We start from the raw sequence: 15715 nt of genomic DNA, 5'->3' as shown, positions 1-15715 counted from the left end.
TGACAAACCTCAGAAAGGAATGAAAGTTAAGTGCTGAAAGCCTGCTGATGTTTCTTTTATCCTTTTCTTGCATGAGTCATGTAAACCTCTGTTGTTTCTCTTCCACTTACTGATTTATTGCTTGATGGTACTCTTACAATTGAAAACTTTCTTGGATGCTGCTTTAATATTTGCCTTCTTAAATCCCTTTTTTAAACAATAACATAAACAACTTCGCTTCTTGTCCACTGCAGTTTAAAACTTAAATAATTGTATTGATTTCCAATTAACAAACATTTATTCATTAGTATTTTTAAGCAGAGAGGAAAAATAAAAGAACAACTTCTTTGGAGCATCAGCCCTGATGGTGACAAAACCATGATCCCAGTGGTTATCCAACTGCTAACTCAGGTAGGGTCAACTGCAGCAGATTGCTCAAAGCAACAGCAGACATCAGACAGTCCAAGTCTTGAGGAGTCCTGCAAGGTTGTTCACAAATTATGAGAGAAATTCTGTCATCTCCCAGTAAAATGTGGGATGTAACAGAAGTTTGAAGGGGCAGGGAGAACTTGCAGCATGGAAGTCCTGTCTATATTGCCACATCTTTATCTGCCATCCAACCACCTGCATGAACCAAATGTGTCTGATAGACAGGTTTCTCCCACAACTCACTGACTGTGAGAGGGGTGAGGCACTGGGACAGACCAGAGAGGTTGTGGCTGCCCCATCCCAGGTGGTGTTCAAGGCTAGGCTGGAAGAGGCTTTGATCAACCTGGTCTACCATTACAGGGCAAAGAGGAACTAGATGAACTTTAAGGTTCATCACAACCTAAATTATTCTGTGTCCGAGATTAAATCGATACTACAGACGGTGACAGATGCAAGCTCACTCAGTTCACAGGGCAGTGTGTCACTGTCATATTTTCTGAAAAAATCCCTTTGCCCAGGAATCTTCTCCTGGGAAGCTGAGAAGCCTCAGAGAAAAAAAGGAAAACAACATTATCACATTGCTTCTCTTATGTTTTGCTGCTTTGGAATGTGTTTGGAGATTGTTTATCCAACAGATGGTTGTTTCATTGGTTTGTGAATTGTGAATTGTTTTGACTTATTGGCAAATCACAGTCAAGCTGTGTAGGGACTCTGGAAGGAGTCACAAGTTTTTCATTATTATAATTTAGCTTTCTGTAAGTATCCTTGCTGTATTCTTTAGTATAATTTAGTATAGCATTCTTTAATACAATATAGTATCATAAGATAATAAATTAGTCTTCTAAGAACATGGAGTTAGATTCATCATTCCTCCCTTCATCTGGGAACCCCGCAAATACAAGAGGCAGTGTGATCACCTCACTGAAATATAAAACTTGGGTTAATATATTCTTTAACTGAAAGGGAGATAGGATTTAGATTGGGTAGTAAGAACAATTCCATACTGAAAGCACTGTTAAACTTTGGAACAGGCTGCCCAGGGAAGTTGTAGAGTCACTATCTCTGGAATAATTTTAAAGATGTGTAGATGTAACACTTAAGGACATGCTTTAGTGGTTGACTTGGAGTGCTGAGCGAACTGTTGGACTTGATAACATTAAGGATCTTTTCCAGCATAGACAATCCTATAATTGTTAGATTGAAGGATGCATTAGCTGGGGTTTTGCTCCCAGTTGACAGCCAGTCTGGCATGGCTGCTGGCTCACGTCTCCTGCTGTGGGCCAGGGCACAGGGCAGGCTCACGCTGGCTCGTAAGGAATCCTGTGGACATATCCCACGCTGCTTCTCTGTTGAGTGGGTGCAGCCACCAGTAGTGCAGTCATTCCTGAGGGATTGGGATTTAAAAGGGCGTAGGCAGTGCTTGGCAGGCTGTAAGTTTGAGGTATTGGTTAATTAAATTCCTTGTAGGTTTTCCCTTCATGATAATGCTAAATCCAGGGATAAGTTGTCCTGGCAACAGCTTTGGCTACCGTTCTTTCCACCCTTGCTTTTAGGATTGTGATTAGAGGTACTTGAGTATGTAAATCACCATCTGAGGCTGGTGGATGTATTTATTTATTTCACAGAAAGTGGTGCCCATATGAATTGAAAATACAGTGCACTTTCACTTGTGTTTGAATAATAAAACAATATACTCACTCTTCAGAGCTCAGTCTTTAGCCAACAACATATATATTATTCATTGTTTCAAAATGTAATAAAGATACATACTTAATATCTGCTTTCCAATTAAACTTTATGAGTGGGGGCTGACTGTGGTTATATTTTTTGGGTGTGCTTTATAATTTTCTTCTAATGCCTCCCTGGGAATTCAAGAGGCAGCTTCAAGCATAAACATGTTGAGTGTTAAAATAGTGCAGTGTATTTTATGGCCAAAATTTTATGGCCACACAGATTTGTGGGGCTGTCAAATGTGGTGACTGAAAGTAGGCGTTGAACCCACTACACTTGATTTCTTCAGTAAGCTTCAGTATTTGCAATTTCAGGTAAAGCCAATGGAACCAGGGGTAAGTGGCCTGGTCTTTTTTTGTTTGACAAATAGTGTCAATTATTGAAAACTCTGGATTCTTGGTACTCCTACAGATCCAATCACTTATTCTTATTTATTCTTATTCTTATTCTTATTCTTATTCTTATTCTTATTCTTATTCTTATTCTTTCTTCTTCTTCTTTTTCTTCTTCTTCTTTCTTCTTCTTCTTCTTCTTCTTCTTCTTCTTCTTCTTCTTCTTCTTAATGTTCACTTATGAATCCTCAGAGATAAGTGGGATATGCACCATAGGGTTGCATACTTTGCTTTAGTTGTTTCTGCTTATATGTTGGGTTCTTTACAAAAATTATAATTTTAGTCTCAGGAACTTCTTCTGGGAGAGGGGTAACTAATTAAAATGTTCTTCTTTGTAGGCATGTGCAGGTTTTTTACTGCCTTCATCTTGTTCTTCCCATGATTAAAATCCTGGCCGATGAACTTTGGCACATCTGTGAGCCTGTGTGGCTGAGACATTGGAGACAGAGGTCATCGTCTGTTTTGGAGGGGACAGTCCCCTCCTGCCAACAGGCTGCTGGAGCAGGGCAGTAGCAATAGCAAATGACTATTTGGGATGCTTGTGTAATTTAGAAAATACTCTATGACAGCATTTATACTTTGCTTTAAATGACCCACATATTATTCTGTATACAATGGCTTGAGATGGAGCAGTGACTGTGTCTATAATTGGGTTTGTTTCATTGGTTTCTTTTTCCTGCCTGAAGCCAGTAAAGATTTTCTCTATCTCAAATACAAGTCAGTGGCCATACTGTAAGGAAAAATTGCAACAAAAATTGCAGATATTGCATGCTATGACTAAATGCCTAAAGAGCTGCTGAATAAGGAAATGGAGGATGCATCAATTTTGAAATTACAAAACTCCAATAATGACATTTACACTGGTTAACAGAGGATGAAGTGTCAATATGTCAACCAAGCATGCAACATGGCTCAGGGCAGGTGACAATGGCTGTGACATAGAGATATCCAGACCTCCTGATCTGGCACTTTGTGTAACTGGTGAGTTATGGAGGCATTTTCCTTTGGTCTGTCTAGCCAATGCCATTGGAAAGGAGATGTCTCTAAGAACTGGTCTCCTAAGGAATGTTATTTATGTGCCTGAATAATTTCTTGAAGGGATTTGCTATTTTCCTGTGGCTGCAGAAAAAGTCTAAGGAAATTTGCATCAAAACCCAGCCAATAAAGTTATGTCATGTAACACTCTCCTTTATAGCTCCTTCAGTTCAACCTGGCAAAGAGGAAAAGTAATAGGCTGAGGTATTTTTGAAGTAATTTGAGGTAGCCCTGCTATTTTCATGCCTCCAATATGAGAGCAGCAGAAGCTGTTGCTGGAGACACAGCTGGCTGTCTGAACTAGACAGTGACGAGGTGACATACCTGTGCTGGCTGGCAGCCCAGTCTGCAACACAATTGAGTGTGTCTAAATGGAGATCTCCAGCAGGCTAAAGAGAAAAGATGGTCCTGTTAGCAATTCTGTGCCAAAAAACACGTGAAAATATTTTCAAGGAACAAGTAAAAGGGCTGTGCACTTTCCAGAATGATGATAGGAAATGAGAATCAAGAGTTAAAAAAAAGGCTTCTGGCTCTGGGAGGCAGCAGGTCTGTTGGTGATGATGGGTATGGACAATGGGGAAGGGGTTAAAGAGAGCTCAAGAGAGCTCAAGAAACTTTTGAAGAAGGGAAACCAAAGTAAAGAAAGAGCATTCTGCACATGAGCACATCGCTTGGTAAGAGGGGTAGCTCTTTTGCTGTGGAAATTTGAATCTCTTACTAAGGAGACAGGTGAAACAAAGTTTCAATCCTCAATACCAGAAAAGCAGCCAGATTTCTGGAGAAGGAGGAAGCTACCAGAGGAGGTTAAATTAACAACAAAATGAATTAAAATGAGAACTCAGGATAATGTAAAAAGGTCTTGAGAATAAAATGAATCAAAGTATCAAGAGACATGGAAAGGAGATCTTTGATTAGCTTTATGCCACTAACTGGGAGATGAAATGAAAAGTAGTAAGGATTTGAAATTATTTCCATGTAAGAGTTTATGAATAAGCTTGACATTCATAAAGCCTGATAGGAAGGTCTGTGTGACTGAAATTTTTTTTTAAAAAAAGAACCCCATGGTGATTTTTGTGAGTGGACTATGCAAAAAAGACAAATTCTTCTGAAGTTCACATACAAATTACCAGACCAATCACAACTTGACAGCATCTGTAGCAGATCACCACGGCAAGGCAGACAGCAGGATGACTGACCTCTCATTTTACAGCAAGGAAAAGCTGTACTAACATGTACTGTGGGAGACTGTGTGACATACATTTGAGTTCTCATGCTGAAAGAAGATAAAAGTTCTTTATTTTTATCATCTAAGCTTGGGGAACTCTCACTGAAACATAATTTTGAAAGATTGAGAAATAGATCACAAACCTGAAAGATAGGGTTGCTTAGTTACAAATGATTTTTTGCTTGATTACATTTGCAAGCAAAGTAACAGCACTAAGATCAATGGACTAAAATAGATAGTTGATGTTTTAAAACTTTCTGTTCCACAGAAATGAAAACAATTAAGAGGTAAATCAGCTATGGAAACAACTATCAACAAACTGATGAATTATTATCAAGAGAGGATGCAAAATGTTTCACTGCATCCTTGAATGCCACATTCTGACAATGGGAAAAGAAGACTTTGCCACTTTTGAAAACAAAGCAAAAGGGTTAGAAGCTTGAGTCAGGGGTGAGGTGAAAGGTCTCTACAAAAGCATTGAAAGTCGGTGGGGCCCTTATATGGAAAAATTTGACATGTATCATGGAAGCAGGTAACGTGCATTTCAGTGCTGATATGTGTATATTTCATAACATTTCTGAAGGTTTTACCACAATGGTGAAGCAATGAGTAACCAGCAACAAGGTACAATTTAGCAAGAGCCACAATGAAGATTCTTGCTTATCTCTAAGGTGAACATTTAAATTGCTTTCTAAAAGTAGTTTAGTTCAGATGGGATTAATCCAACAAAATGTTTTATTTATTTAATGTAGTTCATCTTTTGCTTACACAAAGAACTGTTCCTGTGCTTGCTTTACTTTCTCAAGGAATTAAAGACATTGGAGGGTCTAGTGCAGGATCATGATCTGGTACTGAGGTCATAGTTTGGTACAATAATCCACAAATATTAAGTAGAAGAAGCAGATGTTTTTTGCAGAGCATTTGTTTCTGTTTTCTGGGATGTGTGCACATGTACTACTTTTGTGGACTTTGCCATCTCTCAGCCCTGAGCTTGAGTCATAATCCACTGTGTAAAATATTTGTATTTCAAGGTCTTTGAAGAAGAAATTTGTTTATGGAAACCTAAAATATATCCAGAGTCTGTGATATCGCAGGAAAATTGAGTTGTTGGAGGCATTGATGAGACAGCATGAACATAAAAATTATCTCTTCTTGTAAATATACACATATTTTAGCTACTTCCTATGCACCCTGAATCCTAAGTGCTACTTTCTCTTTTTCCTCAGCATTTTTTCTTGGTAGGGTTCTTAGCTGAGGTTATTAACAGAGAAGTTTAGTGCAAAAGTCAGTATCTAATAAGTTGCAAAGACTCTACTGGAAAACAAACTGAGGGATGTTTCCTCAGCTCCAGGCTGTCAGACAGAGAAATGAGCATCCTGCAGCTTTGGAACTGCATCTTCTCTGTTTTTGTTGCATCTGTATTGCTTAAAGAGATGACTACAAAGACAGAGGAAACTAACTGGGCTCTAAAGGAAACTCTGTTTTTTCAGCCTGGACCAGCCTGGACAGCCAAGGTTACAAGGAACATTTTCCAGCTGCAAGCCAGATGTGCACTGCAGGAACAGGGAAGAACACATTACAGGGCTTTTATATTTCTATACTGCAGTGACAGCACACCTTCCATGATGTATCCACAGAGGTACACGTGCATCCAGGGATGTTGTGTCTCTGCAACATCCCCCACTTGATCTGTTCATCTGGTAGTTAAAATCAATCCTTCAGGGCTATTGGTTCAGCTCAGGACAACTGCCCAGCAAAGTGGCTACCAGTGAACTCTCAGCATCAGAGATACCTCAACATTTTAGACTGAGAAGTCCATTAGCTGCCATTATGCTGCCTATGAACCCTCTTTGTCCTCCTTCTCCTTTAATTTTGAACACTTTCAGCCAGAGAAAAAATAAATCCTCTATGAGTGTCCTTTGCAGCCCATAGGGTCACTTCAGCTGCCCATCCTCGTGTCTTATGCTCTGTTGAAGGTAGCCACATTGCCCACTTTCCTGCTGGTGTCTGAGGGCATGAGATGTACTGTGCTAATACAGGTGGTGTCTGATCCATGCATATTCCCAGGATGAGGTACTTGGGACACCTTCAGCTGAGGCAATTCTCCTGGCTGGTAGTTCACTCCCTTCTCCAAAGGCCCTTTAGATTTGACCTGCTGGCCACTCAGGGAAGGAGATGGGTAAATACCAGCAGTGCCCTGATCTGTGTCCCCAGGACCCCTCAGCTCCCAGGAGCCTGGCATGGCTCCCATGAGACAGGAATGCTCCATTGTGGAAAATGGATCTGAGAGCAGATTAGAGGAATTATCCTCTGGTTAATAACAAGAGTTAGTTCCCGTGGACTGCAGATTGTTCATCATTAGTCATCAGAAGAGAAGATTCTGGAGGGAAATGTAAACTTCTCAGGTTTGTGAAGATAAGGAAATGTCTTAATTACAATTGTTGATATGACAACACCATCTTCTTGTCAATCTAAAAATCAGAGAACAGCAGATTATGTGGTGATATGCTGCCCACCTTTAACTCAGTGGAATGGCCTCCACCACAGAGACTGTTATAAATCATTTGGAAACCTTAAAAAAACTTCATATCCACAACTACTTTATATCCATGCCTTCATGATTTCATAGCTATGGTTTCAGACATTCTGTTGCCATTTCTCTTTATATAGGTGTTCCTGGCCTTCTTTTCTATTTTGCTAAACTTTTTGCATTTGGACATTAAACCTTTAATGACCTCCTTCATGAGGTTTTGGTTCTTGTTCCTTTATTAGTACTCTCAAATCCCAAATTTAATCTCTGAGTTAGTTCATTTCATTTGCAAGCACTGTAATTCCTTTTGTTTTTCTCTTCAGCCACATCCTCAGGCTTTTTACTTTTCTTCCCCTGTGTGTAGTTCTGTTCTCCTACAGGCTATTTCTCTGGAGTTTATTATTTCAATAAAATCACTGTTTGGATGAATTCTGTCCCATCAGGATGGGGTTTTTGTACATCAAAATGACATTTAACACCACAGAAGGAAAATCTTCCTTCTTTTTTCTTTATATAAGCTCTCCAGTCATTCAGTGAAGTCCCTATTCTGTCCTCTCCCTCCTTTGCTCTCAGTGAGTAATATGTAGTACTGCAGAGGTTACTTTTACAAAAGTCACCCTCACCCTTTGTCCTACACCTTATATTAGTTTCTCTAATTTCTTGTCTGATTGCAGTCTGGTTCTGGTGACCTTGGTGCCTTCAAGTATGCTGATATTTTTTTTTTCATGTTCGTTTCTTATATTGTGACTTAAGAGATTTTACTGCTGCTTTTGCTTTACTGGACCACACTTTTTTTACTCTGAAGGCCCTTGGCAAAATACTATAATTTCATAGGTCAGTATATCCTCCTGACCTGGAGGGAGCTCTGTACTTACAGCTGAATCTTCATCTGTGATTTCTCATGGTAAGTTCATTATTCTTGCACAGGCGTGTATGTCAGTGAATGTTTTTCACTGTGGAGTCTCTCTCATTCTGCAGCATCATTTAAGGTCCCCACTGCAGCTTTGGCTAGTAAAAACCTCTGTACTGTCAGTATGTGCTCTTCTTCCATTATCCAAAGGCTCTGTATTGTCTTTCCACTACCCTCAGACACATTCCTAATTCCTATTTAATCCAGGAATAGAGTTTGGGAGTGAGTGCAGCAAAGCCAGGGTAGGGCTGACAGTTATGGCCCCTATAACAGCCACAGAGGGAATGAGGCATATCTAAATGACTGATTGTTATACATAAAAAAATCTTCAGCAATCATAGATTATTTGTCTGCAATTCCACTCTCATTTTTCACTAGTTATTGTTAGTGTTATTTGACATTCCCTCTTCCAATTTGCTGTGGTAATGGACTCAAGGCTGACAAACAAAGTGATGAAATACTGCTTATCTCAGCTTTATTTCTTCTCTGAATAAAACCCTTGTGGACAAAAACATCTTGGATAGAAAATTACTCTCAGTAGTTATGCAATTCATGATCATCCACCATCTCAGCTCTCCTGAGCTGATCCTACAGCCAAAGTTATTTTCTATATTCCAACAATATAAAATTTGCTAATTGTCTCACTAATTGGTCATATGCCTTGCTTACTGTGTTAAAACAGGGTTTCCTGCTCTCCCAAGTGTAGGAGATTGTTACGTGTGTTCATACCTGAAAACTTGTGAATCACAAAGGTTACACAGGTGTTTATTGTTGTTTATTCATGCAAGTTTTTTGGAACAGGCTGGGACTTGAGCCAGGATCTCCTGATACTGTGCCCTGTCAGGATTTGTCCTGTGTTCAACCAGGATCTTCTCCATGTTACTGGGCAAGGATGGAAGAGTTATCAAGTTCTGCTGCATAAACTATGATGGAGATACTGACCTTCCTGTTGTGTTATTGGAGAGGGAGAAACTCTAATTCTGGCTGAACATTTGAGTAGCATAGTCCAGGTAGAACAAGACTTCATAATATTATATTCTCTGGGAAGTTTTCTGAACTGTTATCAGTCCGAAGGTTTCTGCTGAAGAGGATCCCCTTGTACAAGAAAATCTGACAAGGTAGAGTGTGTATTCATTTAGTTGTCTTGTAAATAAACTGTCTTATAGGCTTTTACTCTATATCTGGAATGTACCTAGCTGACTCCTTCTGCCATCGTACATCCATGGTGGCTGAGCACTGAATAATGCTGTACATATAATTCATGTTGGTATGTCTTGAAGTTCACTTTTGCCCCAAATGATTAAGCTACAAGAAACTGAATGCTTACAAACTTACTATAAAATGAGACAATTTAGGAGAAAATTGAAGAAATATCCTTCCAAACATTTTGATTCTTGTTTCTTATTTCTGTTTCTGAGTGAATTTTTTTACATATTTCAATTTTTGTGAATTCCTGTGAATTTCATATGTCCTGTTTTGTGACTCCTTTGCCATATGTAGATCAATAGAGATCTGTGGATTGTGAGAACACAGCCCAAATTTTGTTTCATGAGCAGAAATTGTGCTATGCTGTAATGAAAGGGATTCGCTGAGATGCAGGAAAGGAATAACTTATTCTCCTTTGTCATTTTTGTATCTGTATCTCTCTGAAGTATGTTTTAATTTGTTTTTATGTGGATCAGAAAAATTCAAGAATTATGAAGAGTTCTGTGAAACTGACATGATTTCTGAAAAGTTGGACAAGGTAACTGGAAAAAAATTTGTAATGAAAAGATTGTTTATTCTTAATAGCTGAGGAGATTAGCATTTTTCTGTAATTCATTGAATTTATGGCTGATATGCCAGGAATAGAAGTGTAATAGAAACATCTTACTTCAGAGGATGACTGCATATTTTTTACTGCCTGTGTTTGATTGCAAATTTTTTATGTGTTGAAAGTTAAAAATTGCACAGTACTCAGGCAAAAAACTATATCTAGTTCTGAAAGGTTTCTGAAGTGTTTTTAATTTTTTTGAGGATTAGCATAGAGCTAACTCCCAGCATTTACAGCTGCTTTAACTCAATTGTAGTTGACACAATGCGTACATTTACACCAGACAGTCTCTGCACTGGCAAATCTTAAGAGATTTAAGATGCCTATTTTTATCCAGACAGAAATAGGCAGTGCAATTTTCTCCCCTTGTAATCATGCTAGTGTCACCAACTGATATAAGATTTGCTTTAATGTCAAAATGATTGACATTGCTCAGTCTTGAAGTCTATTTTGTTTGTTCATTGTTACTTTTAGCCAACTGTTGATTTTGACTATTCATTAAGGTACCATTTATTTTCATCTGCATTAAACATATTCCAAAACCTCCCAAGAAAATGTCCTGCAAGTGTTTGCATAGATCTGTATTTGGATAGATCTATTTGGGCATCATCAATTAGCAAAAGCTCTGATGAAACTGATGCAAATATTGGCTACTTCAGCTCTGTAAATTCATCCATTACCTTTCCAGAGGTGAGAAATGCTCAAAGCTTTTAGACATTAATTGATAAAATATATCCTTAGGATGGAAATTGAGTCTCTGCAGGCTCCCAGCCTCTTGCCAATACAAAATCCTCACTGTATTTGACAGGAGAATGCCTGCTTGAGGGTGGTTCTCAGTGAGACAGCTCAGGAAGGAAGGAGCTGAGATACTCGGAGCCTGCCCCAGTGTTTCTGACAAACTCCACAACTGAAGGAAGGACTGTGGGCAGGGAGGCAAAGGAATTCCACAACTGAAGGACTCTGGGCAGGGAGGCAAAGGCTCAGCTGGAGACAAGCCCTGGAGCAGCCTCTGATACACTTGATGCTGGCCACCACTTGTTATGGAGAATCTTCCACTTGTGGAATGACATGAGTGGGCTGAGAGGGCTCCAAGGGGAGTGGGCAGAAAAGGTTCCAGGAAGGATGTCAAAGTTCCAAACAACCCCAACAATAAGGATGTGCTAAAAAGGTGGGAGAGATGAGGGCAAAACTAAATGGGAAGCAAAAAAATATAGGTACATTTAAGATTGCAGAGGGCTTTTTTCAGTTTGATGAGTTCCACAGAGGAAAATGAACAACAGCAATAGTAATACTACTACTACTCCTACTACTCCTACTCCTCATATAGTGATTGCATGGGCAAACTTTTGGAAAAAAGAGAATAAAAGAAGTTTTACTTAGCTACTTACACCCCTAGACAAGTGTCAGACACACTCACAGCCCTTTTGTTCTCCCTGAATATAAACAATCCAGTACTTACAGTACATAATAAAGTGTGCTCCGCAGCCTTACTCTCAACAACAGCTGTGCTATTCTGGCTCCAAAGGCACTGTGCATACTGGAAGCAAGATGCTGCTAAAGATTGATGGAAGAGGCATCATCATACCACCTCCTCAGCCCCAGGCACAAAACATGCCTTAAAGGATGATAGCAAAAGGTTAATTCTCCACTAACTTTTCAAATCCTATCTTTATTTTTTAATTTTATCCACACTTGGAACAGTGTGGATAAAATTGTTATAAAACAATTATAAATGTGTGTGATAAAATTGTGGATAAAACAGTTGGAGCCGTTTCAGTCAGTTGTTTTTATATTTGTGGTGTTAAGACCCCAAATCTAAAAAGAAAGCTTTAGTTTGGAAGTAAAACTCTAATCTGCTTTTTCTAAACTTAAGGACTTCTAGCACTTGGTGTGTAGCTTTAATTAAGAGCAGCTAACCTCCACAAACACTGCTTCACCTAAAAAGGGAAGTTAATTAGTGGTTGGGGAAGAGTTGAAGGGAAAATCTAAAGGTCCATTTTACCTTGAATCTGTTGTGGTTTTAAGCCCAGATGGAGATGAAACACCACAGCCTCTCACTCAACCCCTCCCTCTTCCCCCCTACCCTGGTGGACTGGGGAGGAGAATTGAAGTAAAACTTTTATAATCAGATAAGAACAGTTTAATAATTGAAAACACAGTACAGTACAATAACAGGAATGGTAAGTAATAGTTATAATAAAAAGGAAAAAAGGTTAAGCACAATGCCATTTCTCACCACCCATTGACTGATGCCAGACCCCCTCCCCAAACCCAGACTGGCCCCCTCTGGGTAACTGCCCCCAGTTTGTGCACTGGGCATGGCATTCCATGGTGTGAACATCCCTGTGCTCAGTTTGGGTCACCTGCCCCAGCTGGGCTCCCTCCCAGTTTATTTCATGTTCTTCCTCACTGGCAGAGCAGGAGACAAGGAGAAAAAAGTCCTTGACTCGGGATAAACACACCGTAGCAAAATACCAAAACATCAGTGTGTTATCAACACTATTTTCATCCCAAATCCAAACCTCTCCAAGCTACTGGGAAGAAGTGAGCACTACCTGCACTGGAAGCAGGACAGAATCACACCTGGTCTTTCTCAGTTACACATCTAAACTCCCCAGATTGAATAAACTCTGATCCAGACTTTAAATCTTGTGAAAGGATCATCTCTAATACCCTTAGAAATCAGTGTATTTGTTCTTGCTTTTGGAAGAGAATTCTTGGTTTTCTTGGGCTTTAACTGCAAGGTGATTTATTTTAAGTCTATCTACTCATGTTCAAATCCTGTTTACTTCTCAATGCCTGAAAAATTCCATGAGTTCAAAACTATGAGGAAGGTTCCTACAGACCTTGGGATTCTTAAAATAAAAGGTTTCAATTTTCCATCTTGTTTCTGATCCCTTCAATTAAACTGCATTCATTGCAGCTTGGCAAACTTAATTGCATGCTTCAAAAAGAGAAGAAACAAAAATCAGAATGCTGAAGAAAGATGAGATTTTTTTTAATTGTATGTCTCAGACCAAAAAAAAAAAAAAAAAGAAAGAAAAGAAAAGAGACCATAAGAAATGGAAAGCCAAGAAGGCATAATTTTGATTGTAGCTTTATCTTGCTAAATTTTGGTGGGAAAATGGGGCCTTGTTAACTGTGCTGAAAGCAAAAGATTTGAAGGCGAGCTGGCTTTTAATTTAAATTTTATTTTATGATACCAAGAAAACCCCAAAATGGCCAAAAATCTGTGCAATGAATGCTTATCAATCCCATTTCTGACTCTGTGTTTTTTCACTTGAAAAAATGGAATTTACCTAATAAAGCTGGAGCCAGTTCAAAACTAAAGAGGTAGTTTCTTGTATTCATATGTAAGACCTCTAATATTTTGGCTGCTCATTCCTAGTAAAAATCAGGGGACAGCAATCACATATCTTGCTATTACACATGCATGATTTACCTTAGGAAAGATAAGAGTGGGTGGGAGTTATTTTTATCTTCACATGGCAACAAAACCCCTTGCACCCACGTTGCCAATGCAATTTACAGAGGGTTAAAGGGATTTTGTTTCTTTGGGAAGGGAGGGGAATCAGTGAGGCAGGAATGCTTGAGAGATGAAGTGATCCTAACTTCTAATCAGAAGTATTTGGACTCTCCAGACCCTATAACAGAACCAGCTAGAGAATGTGTTGCCATCTGTGAAGAACATTAGAAGAAATGTATGAACTTGAAATGTGCACAGAGGAATCTCAAAACTGCCTTTATAATGTGTGGTGCTGAGTGTGGCCTGATGATTGCTCTGGAATGGTTCTTACAGCGAACTCTTGCCCAGAGTATGAGTTGTTGTGGCTGTGTCTGATCTTGAATCCAGGTGCATGGGGAGGAAGGAAAATAGGTCAGGAAAAGACAGCTCAAATGTGTGTAATATGTTCAAAAGGGTGACAGCATCCTTCTGAGAGCAGCCTTTTTATTACCTGATATTTTCTAGACTCAAAATAATTTAGCTTGGAAGAGATCTCTGCAGATCCTCTAGCTTTACCTCCCGCTCAAATACAATCAATTGCATGGTGGAAATCTAAGAAGTCATTTAGGATTTAAAGCACTGCTTGAAGTTGGAGTTGTTTGGCTTGTTTTCCAGTAATAATGCACTTCTTTGGGATTATTTTATTGGATTATGAGGTGTTCTTAGAAAGAGAGGTGCTCAGCATTTATACATCTTGGGTATGGACATCTAGAAATCCTGTGTAGTTTTTTAGGGAGGGCTTCTGTTTTGACCCAGCTGACACAGTAATAGAGATGTAAAGGTGTAAAGGTAAGGGCAACAGCATGACCTTTATTTTTCTGGCAAGACAAGGAGGCTCACACTGGCTGTTTTTCAAAATATCATCTTTTCTCAGGTTCCAAGGTTTTAATCAGGTCAAATGCACAGCACAAACCCTCCATTCAAGGACTCTGAATTCTGGTCTGCTAGGAGTTTGCACATACAAGAAAAAGGAAAATTAACACACAATGGACTGGAGTCTTCCATTTTAGAACTTTGTTTTCAGGTAGGCTTGAATTCCAGTTTTAGAGAAGGATGAGAAAGGTACTTTGTATGCTATTGAGTCAGCTTACCCTGTTTACACCTGAATTCAAAGAAATTACAAAATATAGTGCTTAAAAACATCACTTCAGCACTTATTTTACCCATAGATGCTCACAGAATGTCTAACTGTGACCTGACATGGCTGTAAAGACCTGAGTACATGTGCTTGTGTGGAGGGAAGGGGAAGCAATCTGGTCTAAGTGAAGTAAGAGAGAGCCAAACCTGCAGGCTTTCAGTCCTGACATCTGAATGGACACTGAAACCCAGCACCTGAACCCTGCTTTACCAACACAGGACATCCAAGGTTTGTTATAGCTTGAAGTACTTTGAATCCAAGCAATTGGTACAACCACTGGTGCCTGCTTGACACCCAGCACTGACCTTTCCCACCCACTGCGCTTTATCTGTCTGAGACATCAATCTTCGTTTAACAGATTCTGCTCACAAATTTTATGTGTCTTCACGGTCAATGTGCAATGCCCTTGTGGCCCTGAGCTGCTGGAAGGCACATTTCTCTCCATGGCTGGATTCTCATGTAACAGCAGGGTCTCCAGCAGCAGAGGGACCTGTTTGGAGGGCAGAGAAGCTGTGTGGACAATGGCACTGTGTCCCAGCCAAGAACCAGTTGAACTCCAGACCTGAATGATCCATACAGGCAAATACTTTGTGTGAACACACTCCAAAACACAAGCTGATGTAATCCTGCATGTTTGGAATTTTTTTGGATAGTATGAAAGCCATGGACAGAATTACTGTGTGACAAAAAACATACAATGTTTTTTTCTCTTCCTAAAAATGCGTCATTTAACTTCCTTAGAGGAATCTAGAATTACTTTCCCCAAAACATACTGGCTGAAGCACATCTATTTCATATGGTTTGCTTAACACATTCTGAGAGAAATACAATTAAATTTCATGAATAAGATCTTTCCACTTGCATGCATGCCTTGATTCAGAAATTCAAAGTCAGTAAGCAGCTGTAATAGAAACAGTAGTCTTTACAGGGAGTTGCACAATATATAGTAACTTCCTAACTTGTTTAAAAAGAAGGGTTATATTTTTCATTCCAGTGTCAACCTTGCTTTCTGCATTATAGGTCTAATA

This window comes from Melozone crissalis, unplaced genomic scaffold (genome assembly GCF_028551555.1).
Source record: "Melozone crissalis strain CALT ecotype California unplaced genomic scaffold, PUWL_Pcris_2 ptg000002l_1, whole genome shotgun sequence".
In the NCBI taxonomy this organism is placed as follows: domain Eukaryota; kingdom Metazoa; phylum Chordata; class Aves; order Passeriformes; family Passerellidae; genus Melozone; species Melozone crissalis.
This window is presented reverse-complemented; position numbering follows the sequence as displayed.